The sequence below is a fragment of the Salvelinus namaycush genome, chromosome 40, assembly GCF_016432855.1.
Source record: "Salvelinus namaycush isolate Seneca chromosome 40, SaNama_1.0, whole genome shotgun sequence".
In the NCBI taxonomy this organism is placed as follows: domain Eukaryota; kingdom Metazoa; phylum Chordata; class Actinopteri; order Salmoniformes; family Salmonidae; genus Salvelinus; species Salvelinus namaycush.
Window position 1 is genome coordinate 13423534 of NC_052346.1, and position 6058 is coordinate 13429591.

General features: G+C 43.3%; 1 pseudogene; it reads right to left on the reverse strand.

Annotated features, from left to right (window-relative positions):
- Positions 1–612: 612 nt before the first annotated feature.
- On the reverse strand, positions 613–4989 carry LOC120033557 (annotated as a pseudogene).
- Between the last annotated feature and the right edge of the window lie 1069 nt (positions 4990–6058).

The window sequence follows — 6058 nt, forward strand, 5'->3', positions numbered from 1 at the left end:
TCTAACTCTAGGCCACTACCAAGAAGACTATTTCCCTCTAGAGCTCCCTACTGTGTCCTTGGATCCATACTGATAAACAGTCAGTCAGATACCAAAACGACCAGATGGATAGTAACATTGCCGGTAAACAATTTAGGGTGGGTGATTTCATTGGCATCTAAGGGGGCAGAGTTGTACTTGTTTTTTCCACAGATTAAAATAAACAGGTCTAAGATCTAATTAAAAGGTTAAAAAACTATAAGGAGTATGCTATTGAGGTAAAGCGTAAATCAAGAGTTTTCTGTTCAGACTTTGAGTTTGTGTTTTACTTGGTGCTTACGATAGGTACATTTGGGCCTTGTTGTGGACAGACTATGCCATGACTATATAATGTAACCTAATCATACATCCCAAACCTTCTTCTCCCCTTCTTCCCACCAACCAGAAACACTGAGCTACTGTCATGTTGAACTAATTAACACATTCATCAGGATGTCATACAGACTGCAAAACATAAATAATACAAAATCCTGCTTTTATTGATGCATTTATTAATATGGGAGTCATTTTGCCTCCAAGAGGCCCTGACATACAGACTCTTTACTAGAAACCATTACAGCATCCATGATGTTCTCACACTGTGAAGAGCAGGAAGCCACTGAAGATGTGATTATTTGAGTTATCATAGAGCCTGTTGCTTGCAGGGATGCGCATGTACACCACATCTCCCTCCTCTAGCGCTATACTGACTCCATTAGACAGTGTCTCATAACCGACAGCATTATATCCCTGACTATACATGATTTTCTGTCCATTCTTATACATGTAAAACGAGGTCTGGACACTCATGGCAGTGAAGCTGATGTAGTAGAGTCCTCTCACTGGTGCTGTGAAGACACCTGTATCAGAGGAGAGTAAAGAGGAATCAACGCTTTCCATTTCTCATGTTCTCTTTTGGCAACAAAAATCACACAACTCAACAGAATGCCATTGACACCTGATAGCTAAACAAGAAAAGTTATAACTTTGTAGCTACAGTAAGTGCCAGACTACTAACCTCCTAGCCTAATGGCCATAAGAGCAACTAGCCTCAGAAGCCCAGGCTTACGAAGGAGGATTTGGAAGGATGGCCACGCATGACTAAAGAGTGACAAATACATATCACATTTGAAAGGAGCATTCAAAAAGAGACAAAGGGTTGGTTTGAAATCAGGCCAGAGATCAGTGAAAGTAGACTACCTGTAGCTGGGTTGTAAGGCCTTGCCAATGTTTGAGAAGATTTTGGTGTACACCAGTGTGGTTTCAGCAACAAAGGGTCCAACAGTTCCTGAATCAGTCAAACCAGCAGAGAAGGCCACCCTTGGCCTGTCTGCGAACACAGGAAAGATAACATACAGATTGGATGACAGACTGTACTTCTAGTATTCTCAAGTCCAAAGTGAAAACTGCATTACACCCTCTGGAAAAAGATTAAACGTTGTTAATAACCCAAATCCAGACAGCTGATGTTCTGAAAGAGCTGCAAAATCTGGACCCCGACAAATCAGCTGGGCTAGACAATCTGGACCCTCTCTTTCTAAAATGATCTGCCGAAATTGTTGCAACCCCTATTACTAGCCTGTTAAACCTCTCTTTCGTATCGTCTGAGATTCCCCTAGATTGGAAAGCTGCCACAGTCATCCCCCTCTTCAAAGGGGGAGACACTCTAGACCCAAACTGCTACAGACCTATTTCTATCCTACCCTGCCTTTCTAAGGTCTTTGAAAGCCAAGTTAACAAACAGATTACCGACCATTTCGAATCTCACCGTACCTTCTCCGCTATGCAATCTGGTTCCAGAGCTGGTTATGGGTGCACCTCAGCCACGCTCAAGGTCCTAAACGATATCATAAACGCCATCGATAAGAGACATTACTGTGCAGCCGTATTCATCGACCTGGCTAAGGCTTTCGACTCTGTCAATCACAACATTCTTATTGGCAGACTCAACAGCCTTGGTTTCTCAAATGATTACCTCGCTTGGTTCACCAACTACTTCTCCGAAAGAGTTCAGTATGTCAAATCGGAGGGCCTGTTGTCCGGACCTCTGGCAGTCTCTATGGGGGTACCACAGGGTTCAATTCTCGGGCTGACTCTCTTCTCTGTATACATCAATGATGTCGCTCTTGCTGCGGGTGATTCTTTGATCCACCTCTACGCAGACGACACCATTCTGTATACATCTGGCCCTTCTTTGGACACTGTGCTAACTAACCTCCAGATGAGCTTCAATGCCATACAACTATCCTTCCGTGGCCTCCAACTGCTCTTAAATGCAAGTAAAACTAAATGCATGCTCTTCAACCGATCGCTGCCCGCACCTGCCCGCCCGTCCAGCATCACTACTCTGGACGGTTCTGACTTAGAATATGTGGACTACAAATACCTAGGTGTCTGGTTAGACTGTAAACTCTCCTTCCAGACTCACATTAAGCATCTCCAATCCAAAATTAAATCTAGAATCGGCTTCCTATTTTGCAAAAAAGTATCCTTCCCTCATGCTGCCAAACATACCCTCGTAAAACTGACTATCCTACCGATCCTTGACTTCGGCGATGTCATTTACAAAATAGCCTCCAACACTCTACTCAACAAACTGGATGCAGTCTATCACAGTGCCATCCGTTTTGTCACCAAAGCCCCATATACTACCCACCACTGCGACCTGTATGCTCTCGTTGGCTGGCCCTCGCTTCATACTCGTCGCCAAACCAACTGGTTCCAGGTCATCTACAAGTCTCTGCTAGGTAAAGCCCCGCCTTATCTCAGCTCACTGGTCACCATAGCAGCACCCACCCGTAGCACGCACTCCAGCAGGTATATCTCACTGGTCACCACCAAAGCAAATTCTTCCTTGGCCGCCTCTCCTTCCAGTTCTCTGCTGCCAATGACTGGAACGAACTGCAAAAATCTCTGAAGCTGGAGACTCTTACCTCCCTCACTAGCTTTAAGCACCAGCTCACAGATCACTGCACCTGTACATAGCTCATCTGTAAATAGCCCATCCAATCTACCTCATCCCCATACGGTATTTATTTATTTATTTTGCTCCTTTGCATCCCAGTATCTCTACTTGCGCATTCATCTTCTGCACATCCTACCATTCCAGTGTTTAATTGCTATATTGTAATTACTTCACCACCATGGCCTATTTATTGCCTTACCTCTCTTATCCTACCTCCTTTGCACATGCTGTATATAGATTTTTCTGCTTTATTATTGATTGTATGTTTGTTTATTCCATTTGTAACTCTGTGTTGTTGTATGTGTCGAACTGCTTTGCTTTATCTTGGCCAGGTCGCAGTTGCAAATGAGAACTTGTTCTCAACTAGCCTACCTGGTTAAATAAAGGTTAAATATTTTTTCTTTTTTAAAAACAAGTGTCTATGTATGAATCAGTGTTGCAGAGTGAAACAGCACAATGCTAAATGTTGGAACAAGAGCTTTGAGTGAGATCTCAGGGATCTCAAGTGATGTCACCACATGATAGTTCACATCTGCCACAGTAGAAGAGTTCTATCTGGGAGTAGGGGGGAACTGAATACAGCCAAACTGGGAGAGAGTAGAGAAGCTTTGTGGTGTTTGGATGGATTCAAAACTGAACAGAGCAGGCGAATCAACTGCTACATTTTCAATTGTGTGTGTGTTGTAGAGTTTAAACTGAACTGTGACATCACCCTCCTAAGATCGAAGACTCAACTGTGGCTCTCAGAGTGACAAGCTAATGTTTTGCCAGACGTGTGTATGTTTGACACGGATGTCAAGGCGATCATCTGTTTAACCTGCTTTTGCTCTCTTCAGCTCCTCCACCTGGCTCTCACTAGTACTCAGTCTGGTCTCCAGGGCTGAACAATCATTAAAAAGTCAGGACTACTCTTATGTATAATGCACTTCCTATGAACAGTAAGCTTAAGTACAGTAGCACTTATAATATACATTATGTAAACATACCTGCAAGATACCACATATTCCATAGAATTATTACAAGGTAAAGAAATATTCAAGTATTTCTGTCATTTAGGTGAACTATCCCTTTTTAACAACCAGTAAATCACTCTTACTTATTACCTGCATTCTCAGCCTCACTGGCTGTCACTCTGTCCCCAATGGCTGATAAATTTAGCCCAAGCTGCTGAACTATGGAAACATAAGCTATTCAAGTTTATGTAAAACAGGTGAGAAATAATCATGATCATTCATTTAAGCAATATAGAGAATGCCCTGCATTCTTTGTCTGCAGCTCCTCCACCTGGCTCTTACTGCCACTCAATCCAGCTGTCAGGTCTGGAATGATAGAGGAAATATGAAAAACAGTTCATGTTGACCTTGCTTCTGATTGTGGAAAGAGGTGCCTGAAAAAAAATCACAGGACAGGAAATATGGTGGGACATTGTTGAGGCCTTATGTGCCTCTTGGCGTAATAAGGCCTAAGTACGTAAGTGCCTTACAAACTAAACTGAAAGAAACGTCCATCCAGAATGTTAAATGTTCATTATTTCCACTCTTGCTGACAATCAAATGTAACTTTAGTTGACTCTTGACTGTAAAGCAATAAATAAAAGCTTAAATGACCTGCATTATCTTTCTCCACTTTATTCTTGGTGAGCATCAGCTCCACCCTAAGATCGGTCACTGTGTTTCTCTGCTCCTTTGCCTCAGCCTCACTGGTTGTCACTCTGACCTCCATGTTCCTCAGCTTCTCTCTCTGCTCCACCACGATGGTTCCCAGGTTGTGCACCATGTCTCTCAGCGCCTTCATCTCAGTCCAGATGTCAGGTGAGGTCGTCTGTTCGCTGGTCATCTCTCCATCTGAACCTCACTCTCCTGCTCTCTCTCACTGCACTGTGTCCCTGTTGAGTGATGTCACTCTCTGACCCCTCCACTCTCCTCCTGAGCCCAGGCCCCAGACAGACAGAACCAGCAGAGCAACAGTACCCCTCATTCTGAAACGATACCTGTTCAGATATGATGCACTTTATGAGGCTCAGACCCCCGACTTATATACACACACACACACATCTCAGTTAAGCAGTACATGTACAAGAGACACGTCATACTCAGTGGAAAAATACTAAAGCCATAAGGACGTTCCGATATATAAAAAAAAAACATTTTATCAGAAGTTTCAACACATAGCAGTTCAATCGATGTTGCGTAAGACTGTGAGAAGTCTGCAACTGCAGTGATCTCATGTCTCAGTACAGTTTGTTTGTGAACAGGTACAGTACTATGTGGTAAAAGACACACACTTGTAATACAATCAGAATCTATCAGAGCACTTCTAGAACAATTGCTGCAGCTGTAGTGTAGAGCAGACAGGGATTGAATGGGTGCATATTTTGGGGAGGGAGGGTAGTGCATTGCAGTAGTAGGCTATATGAGGTGAGGTCAGGTTTGGAGTTTAGCCGTTGGACAGAGGTTAACAACCCTAGACTTGTGATATGGGAGTAGGGTGAAGTTGCCCTTATAAGATGTTCTTGGGTCAGTTTTACATTATTCCAACTAATGATTATGGATATGATCGGGGAGGGGATGCTGATCCTAGATCTGTACCTAGGGGAACTTCATCCCAGAGTTTATGATAGGTGTCATTGACCATTGTCAGATCTCATCCAAGTAGGTTGGATCTAAGCATTATGGCGAAGGTCCACCGACCATTCTAGGCAAAGGGAAGGTTAAGCCCTACTGCTTCTCCACCTATCCAGAGTGTTTCATATCTGCATTCTGTAAACAGAGAAGGGGGTGGAGGGGGTCAAGGGACCAGGAAAGCTGATGAAGAATGAGTTCAAGGCAATGAGTAAAAAATATATTACATAAGTGAACTTGCTTTCACCTGTCTAGCTACCTGGCTGTCTGCCCCCTGCAGAGTTGAGCTACATCAGACAGACTCATTGTAAATGCTTCAATGAATTACATGAGATGTGTGTACAAAAACACCTAAACAAAAATAACTTTGTACTGGGGAGAACCCCAAAATGGTCTGAGAACTGGGGTACCCACAATGCATTATAATGGTAACGTTGTTGTGACGTTATGTTGT